Genomic DNA, 9,247 nt, shown 5'->3' with positions numbered 1-9,247 from the left:
TAATTTTAATGCTTTCCTCCTCTCCTCTTACGTTTGGGTATATTCTAGCTGGATATATATATTCCAATTTATGTCATTTAACTTAAAAGAAGGCGCGTTTGAATCAAATACAAATTCTCTAGATTGACTTTTTATAGCGTAATGGGTCTCTTCATCTTAGGAGACTCTAAACTAAGCACTTGGTGGTTGATTGACAATTTTATTTTAATTGACATATTTGAATTTCTAGGTCAATTTTATTTAATTAAATAAATTTATTTGTTGTTTTTTTTTGTTGTTTTCTAATTAGAAATTCAATAAAAAAATTATTAGTTTTCTTTAAATGGTATAAAATGAGTCGTCTATTTTTCATACAAAATAGCATTTGATTAAAAAAATACAAAATCTTAAATCATAATGGATTTTTATTCAATTTCTATTGGTTCAATCTTCTTAATATGCCTTTTCAATGCTTTTTACAGCAAAAAATCTATTGAAAAATAGTTGTGTCAGTCATGTGAATTTGTGTTTTTACAATTGTATTGTTTTGCATGGAGAATAGCCATTGCTGGTATAAAGAATAAGATTGAGTTTAGCGATTTGATAAAGTGAAGTTATTATTTTATGATATAAAAAATAATAATAATTATAAAAGATAAATTCTAATGTTACTAACGTTTACTTAGTCAAACATGTGTAATCTAAAAATATATATATAACATGTGGTACTTTAAATAATAATAATAATATAATTTGATAAGTGATTGAGATGAAAGTAATAAGAAGCATGGGTGTGATAATTTAAAGTCATATATTAGTGGTTCTAAAGATTTCATAGTTTAAGAATACATGATAGCTCATTTTGAGGGTGATGTTCTTTCAAGTCATGTTGAAGAATCCTAGGCTATATTAACAAGGGTTGCAAGGCAACTAAGTTCTTGCCAAAGCCTGGAAGAACGGTATTGATTTGAAAGAACGGTTTTGATTTTGTCTATTAAATTATCTGATTTGTTCTTGGATAGAGGAGTAAATTTTGGTAAAGAGGGCAATTGGATTGAGAAGTTACATCATTCCATTTCAACACTGGCCTTGTCACTATTTGATAATGATTTTCAGTGCAATTTTGTCATCAACTAAGATTGCAAATGCATATATCAGCAAAACGTTCAACACGTAATAAAGTGAAAGGATTCAACTTGTATCTAAATCCTAATTCAATAATTTCCATCTAATGTTTATTGTGGAATTGTGAGACTATATATGCTAGTTTTCTGAAAAAAAATTGAGTGGGAGGTCCATATGGATATGTTGTTGCATTGACATTGGTATTGGATTCACCAAACAAATAAGGATATCATGCAAGCACATGCGAGATTAGAAACATGGAGGGCAAATAAAAGTGTTTGAAATGGTGAAGTGATTATTGGGGTAGAAAATTGCACCATGATAGTTGATTCCCATGTGTTGCATTTAGTTTGCTTCTCCCTCCGTCCGGTGGCCATATGCAGTTCCATTTCATGTCTAGCTTTACATATGGTGGGATTCTCATGTATGGAACTGTTTGCGGATATAGTCAGCACAACTGTTTCAATTTAGGCCTATAGATAATCATGTTCAATCCAATGCTAATTTATTTTGAAATTATCATTTTGTTTGGTGATTTACAGAAATTTGGAAGACCCATCTCCTTCTGGAAACTGTGTAAATCTGGGAATCGATGCATTTTCGAATGACACTCATCTCTTCAATCAAAGGGCTGATAGGCATGCCCCAAAATCTCCAGATAAAGTGGGAAAAAAGTTTTTCCTGGATCTCTACAAATGAATCGTGGACTTGTTGTTGGCATGGCTAGTGAGTATACACCCTCAGAATCAGAGACCTTTGCTCATACAGAGAAGGTGAACCTGGAGATGTTTGAATGGTCTAGGATTTATATCTCGCTCTCAAGGAAAGAGAAAGAAGATGACTTTTTTTTGCTATGAAGGGAAGCAAACTTGCACACATATCTAAAAAGAGGGCAACGAATGCTAACACGATATTACACATCAAGACTTACCAAGCTGCTAATGCAAAACCACTTATGTCCATAAAAAAGAATCCAATATATTTTTAACTTCCTACAAATCGTTTAATTATTAAACCTCATTCTACAGCCTTCAAATTCTTTGCTTAATTTTAAGTTCTTTGAGCTTCTTTTTAGGGTCGTAGGCTATAGGTTCATCATATTTCAATCTGTCTTTAATATTCACATAGGATTCCATACACCTATTAATAATTTAAGCTAAAAGAATAAAAAAAATAGGTATCTACATTACAATTATTCATTATATTCTTAACTCAGTCCTCCAAACCGTTTTTTGGTTCATTTTTATTTTTACAAATTACCATGTATAGAGAACCTATTTGTGATTGTTCCAATTTTGAGTAGATGGCAACAAAAATAGAACATGAATTATTTCATCATAAGAATTGTGTACTATAATTCTTATAAACATGTATATAAATATATTTGTTATATATATAAACAATGAAAATTATGAACCAGAGAAACTAATGTTAGCATAAAGTTCAAATTGAATGACAAAAAAGGGAAAATAATATTTAGACTAAAAAGGGAACAACAACAAAATAAAGAAGGGTGCAACAATGAAACTCAGATTTCACTTAAAATAGTTGTGCCTAAAGTTGTATATAGGAGATAATGAAGCTCATGCTTATACATCAAAAAAATAGATCTGCACAACCATGTTCTTCTTTGCCACCTACTGCAAACTCAAATGGTATTTATTGTTGTCACCATCGCCTGCACTACAAATGACAATAACGTGCAAATGTTAATTTATCATGACTGTTCAAATGTGAAATACAATCAGGGAAGCTCTGTCTGAAATTTGGAAGAACCTACAGTAGACCCAGCTCCATATTTGAACCTAAAACCTAAATTGCATAAAAACTCTAATGCCCTTTTTTGTATGAATTTTAGGGCAAATCTAAACATTTTGTTGTATGATTTTCTTTATATTCACTTGAAATTTGATATTCATATATTAATTTCGGTGAATCTTGTAATATAGCTTATGACTATGAACTGCTAGTGTTGTAGCTAGTGCTTCTGTAATTATAGTTTCTTAGAAAATAAAATGAAGAAACTCAGTGTAAAAAATGTAAAGGCATGGAAATATTATTAAAATTATTTTTTTTAATTATTTTTTTTCATAAAATTGCCTCTCCCTCTTCAAAAATTGAATTGATATGTTGTGAAGTAAAACTGTAGCTAGTTTAGTGGGTACCACGCAAGTCTAAATTTGCACAAGTTTGACATCCACAAGATTTTAGTTAGGGAATCTATCAAAAAAATACTTCAACCAATTGAGACTGGATCTAGCACAAAGAAAAAACCAAATATTAATACAAATAGATGAACTGCTATCTACACTCAATTCTATTGCACATAATTTATTCAAAAATGAAACTTTACCAATTCTCTTCAATCAAAATTGTCTGAATCGAATCTGAACATTCTTGCAATGCAAAGGCTCTTTGTTTCAATAAAAATGACATAATTCTTCCGCAGAAACCCTAAAGAAAATTTTTTGCTTCTTACTCTTTCATTGCCAATGCAATTATAATCTCTTGTAATAAAAATGGCATAATTCTTGCCCGCAAGAACCCTAAATAAAAAATTTCGCTCCTTTCTCTTTAATTGTAGGTGCAAGTGGGATTCGACCTTGGCTTGATAGCAGGCTTCTATATTCTAAACATGGCCCAAGATTGGAGATTTATGTCTTCTCTGTAAATTTTGTACAATGTATGATAACTCTTGCCAAAAACAGAGATTTGTCTTGATATTTTTTAGAAGACAGTGCCTTTACAAACATAATGGACACATCTACTTTGCATGAAGAGTAGCTTTACAAACTTAATGGCCATGTATCCTCTATATCAATATACTCTACACCAGCTCTTGCAATGTCACACATTTTAAAAATTGTAAGACTAGGTTTCCATGCCTTCTCTTGTTTGTCAGCCAACTTTTTTGTCGACCTGCTCTCCTCTGTAATCCTGCAGTGACCGAAAAAGTAGCTAATAAGAAGCTTCAAGCATTTAACATGATTCTCATTTCATGTGAAGGCAACCATGTCGCTCAAATAATTTTAGCCAATCAGAAGACATAGAATTCTTTTATTAATGCATTTCGATTAAAAATTGATTAGTTTCAATAATTTAAACATTGCAAAATGCAGAGAGTGCATTTCATAAAATTTCTTGTATGAAACGTGATTTGCTACAGCAAGAGAAGATATTTGAAAGTTAGGAAACAACCCTCGCCAATGGCAATAGTTCCTTCAAAGGTAGGAACTAATAAGTCCAGATAGAATTTATATTGGCTATAAATTATATAGAGGTGTTTACAAGCAATGGAGTTGTGATAATTTAAGGTTGTCTAAGAATGGGTCTATAGACATGAGGAATTATAGATCACAATAGTTAGAAGTTCTTTAAATACATTATGAAGCATGGATTTTTCTATAAACGGATAGAATGGACAATAGCCATTTCTATAGTGTTGTTTGCATTCAACATTGTTAGTTATTTAGAGATGCTTGCATGTGATTTTTATTGGTTCTATACTTATGTTAACACCTAGTGTTAATCATCGTGCTGGAGGTATGAAAATTAAAGGTCATGTAATACTAGGTCCATAGATTTGACAAAATATATACCAATGTAGATAGAGGCTCTTTAAAGATATTATGAAGCATAATTTTTTTGGTAAATGGATAGAAGAGATAATGATTGTCTCTTTTTCTACAAATACATTTGCATGTAGTGTTTTTAGTTCTCTGGAGATGTTCACATGTAATGTTGTTAGTTCTCTATATCTATTCACATATAATGTTATTCATTATTCAAAAGAAACAAACATCTTATCTATCATTTTAAAGTTAACTAGCATACCTATATTTTAAAAATATGCTAAGAGATATCAAATTTGAGAATGTTTAACATTCATAAATATGAATAAGTCATTTTACAATACTAATTTGATATCTCTTGACGTGTTTTACAAATTCTTTCTTATATACTTTGCACTAGAAAGTGATGATCTATATCCAACCATTTTTTTCTCTACATAAAACTTATATCTCAAGCCTCTAATCACAATTGATCTATTTCATAGTTTCATAAAATACTTGGTACTAAAATTGGATTCACAACTTGTAAAGAAAGGTTGCTTATTTTTTCAACTTGTAAATGCTTTTGTGTAATATATTTTATCTCCCTTTAACCACATATGTAAATAAGCACTTATTTTTTAATTTTTTGTATCATGTCAATGTTGTGTGGTTATTGTTCCCATGTTTTGTGACATCTTACATTCAATTTACTAACATTTACTTGAGTCTTTGTTTATGTGATCTAGGAATAACCTAGCTCCATATTGTTAATGCATCGATCTACTCAAAGCACCAAAAGATTTGGAACATTTCCTAGTTCTCGGATTATGTAAATTGGAAATTATTCATTGGATGGATTTTCTGATATGTGAACAGATTTTGTCCTAATTATGGGGTTTGAATAAATATTTCTTCCACAATTATAATTTAATATGTGAATAATAGCCTTTCAAATTTTTCAATACACAAAAAACAAAATTAGATTTCATTTATTTTCTTTGATATCAATAATGAACTTTAAATCAAATTTTACTTTTGATGTATGTTCAACACTAAATGTTAAGTTTTGTGGGACAATAAAACACCCACAAAATTGAGGCAAATATTTGTCTACCTTTTGCTAATGTATAATCTTCACACAACTACTGAAAGAATACATATAATTTGTAATATGGTGTTGGCAATATAGCATTATAACAGACAATGAAAGATTGTTGGCATTTCATAAGGATATTGAGAAGGTTGTTGATGATTATGGATATAACTGATTAAGGATGTTTATTGTCTTGATATTATTATTTTGTCATTGATGTCAAGAAATTGATTTTCTAATTCAGTATGATGTTGCCATATCTTGAGAAGTATGATTTGAAGAATAGAAAGATGTCGGTAAAAGACACAGAAAGAATATGATGAATAAGGGGATGAATAAGGTATTCAATGGGCAACTATTACCGAGTCAGACAATGATGAGATCATGATGTTTAGATTGTTTTAACATCATACATATGTTGTAAATTGTAAAGGTTAATACTATACTATGTTATCAAGCAAAGAACCTTAAGGAACCTAGTTGGTAAACCCTAAGGTTATCGCTATCGGTTAATGAAGGTTGAATGTCTATCGAGTAAAGTTTAGTATTTACCGAGTTGTAACCGAGCTATAACAGAATGCATTAAATGTTTACATGCGTTATTTTATGAAGGAAGTTGATGAGCTGGAACTAATTGAATGATTGGTATGCCATTAATATAGTTTGTTAATGAATCTATGGCAAAGGAAAGTCGGCATGAAGATCTACAGCGCAGATTGAACTGCAATACCCTGGCACAAGTTCCAAGAAATATATGCAAGTTCCTAGGCGGGGTAAAACATTTTCAGATCGAAAGATGCATTGAACCTGGACAAGATCGAAGATCTGATGGCTATGATTGATCATGGGAAATGTGATCAAGGAGATTAAGCGGTTACCTAATTGTTTATAAATAGGAAACCATTGATAAACAATGTATGCGGGCAAGTGTATGCACAGGGATGCTACATAGTGATTATCGAGCACATAAGCTTGAAGACCTGTTTGAATAACAGAGTATAGAAGCCCAACATATGGACAAGATTAGTTCTATGTCTAGATTGTATTGAACAAATATGAATCTGCTTTAGCATTTTAGATGTGAAGTTGCAGATAGATTTTTATTAATGTTATTTTGTGAAAGTGATAGAAAATCTCTTAACCGAGTGGACTTAACAGTCTTATTTGTAAAACCCTCTAGCAAGGTGACATTCTGATTGAGTGTTTGAAATCCTTTAACAAGGTCACTTCTAACAAGGTGAAGATCCTAACAGATTTGAGGGAAATCCCTTAACCGGGTCACATCTAGCAATGTGTTTGTAATCTTTAACAGGATTTTCTTTTAACCGAGCATACTCTAGAAGAGTATATTTCTTAGTGGGTCCGAAATCCCACAGTGGTTTTTCCCTATTTGGGTTTCCACATTAAATCTAGTGTTATGAGGTTTATGATGTTTATATGCTTTTGAGTTTGCATGTTTAACAGTTATTGTTATATTACTAAAGTATATGTTACCGAGGTTGAATCTGATGTTTTTATGGAAGATTAAGTTTGTATGATTCACCCCACCCCCCCCCCCCCCCCCCCTCTCATCTTGTTGGCTATTGGATATGTACTTACATTAAAGTATCAAAACTATCATATGGGGTGTTATGTATGAAGGAATAATTCCCAAAAAATCTTCTTGGAAACATTATGTTAGTCTAGTGGATCAAATGATTTTCTTTGAAAAAAGTTTGATCTCATGTTTGTTATCATGTTGTATTTATCACACACACAGAAGAAGGGGAACAAAGTAAGAATAAGATGGGTGGTTTTCTACACCTTGATCAACAATATTTAAGAAAAATTGTTTACTATAAGAAAAACATGTTTGTGTAGAGTACTCATCAGAAGGAAGATCTCATGCCTCATTTAGCGATGTCCTAAAACATATCATCTAGTTGAGGAATTAGATTTGGGTAAGACAACTATGTATACCCTACAAAGAGATAAAAACTCATCCTCAATGTCATAGGATCTAATCTCAACCTCTGCATTGAATTTACATCTTTGGACATAAATCAAACAAATTGAAAATGTAGAAGAAAATTCAAAATGCATCCATTATTGTTAATATGTGGTGACTAATCATGCAAGTACTATACACCGTAATCTATCCTTGATGGGGTTCAAGGTCGGGCCAGGCCTCAAGTGGGGGTTTGAGGGCGCAGCCCCTGAGAAAAAAAAAATTATCGCTTTTTTGAGAAAAAAAAATTGACATTGAAAAAACCTTAAAAAGGCCGACTTTGTACATGTTGCCCTAAAAATTGCATGTTATAAGTGATTGGAATGAAAAAGGCATTGCAATGGTGTTGTATTGATTTACTGGATAATAAGAAAAGATTGGACGACTGTGTTCTGTGGATGTAGCCCATCTTGGGTGAACCACGCTAAATCTCGGTGTTATCTGTGTTATGCATTTTTCTTCATCTTTTGTGCTTGTATCTACATATAATTATTAATTTGCATTTGCTCTAGATCTGCCTAAACCCTAACAATTACCATTTCAAATACTTGGTGAAAGTGAAATACCTCTGCTCAAATTGGAATGCATTTGTTGCTCTAAAATAGGAAAATATGAATTACTCTTGCACTTCCATGCATTAATTCTCCACTTCTCATTTATAACTATCATGCATTTGTAAAGTTGCCCAACCATCTTTTTTATGTACACGGACTCAAATTTGTGTTACGGTTCTAGAAGACACCTCTTGATGTAACCAACTTTCTTTTTTATGTACATGGATTCCGTCAATCTGTGTTGTAGCTATAAATGATGCCTCTCAACATAATAAATACAAAAAACAAATTAATGAGGAAAGTGATAAAAATAATAATTTGAAGACAACCATTGTGTATGACTTGAATACAATCGAGAAACATTTGAGATATAAGGTTCAATAGTTTCACTTCTGTATTAATTAAGAAGGCCTAATACTCTAAGATAGAAGTATAGTGATACTCCATCATTTATAAAGGTTCAACTTGAACCGCTAAAATTTTTATACATAAATAAAAGAGACATTTGCATAATTAATTTGTCGGGAAGTTATTAGCCTAAATTCCAAATTGGGATAATATTAAATATCACTTCTAATGAATTTTATTTTTTATTTTATTTAATAACTTTAAAGAAGAATAAAAACTAAGATTTAATACATATGAACTATCATTAGATATTATTTTATAATGAATACTTATATGTAAAAGTGTTATAACATTGAATATGATCTATAATGATATATTGAGATGAAAAAATAAATAAATATTAAGACTTAATATGATCTATTACAAGATATTATTTTCTAGCGAATACTTAGATAACAAAGTGTTAGAGCAACAAGAAAAATATTCTATGCTATTCATTAAAATTAATATGAAGAAAAATGGAGTCTTGTATGCACCTTCCAGTACCATATTATTTTTCAATCAACATGCTTGATACAAGTGCACACAATTATACTCATAAAATGGA

The sequence above is a fragment of the Cryptomeria japonica genome, chromosome 3 (assembly GCF_030272615.1).
Source record: "Cryptomeria japonica chromosome 3, Sugi_1.0, whole genome shotgun sequence".
NCBI lineage: Eukaryota > Viridiplantae > Streptophyta > Pinopsida > Cupressales > Cupressaceae > Cryptomeria > Cryptomeria japonica.
This window is presented reverse-complemented; position numbering follows the sequence as displayed.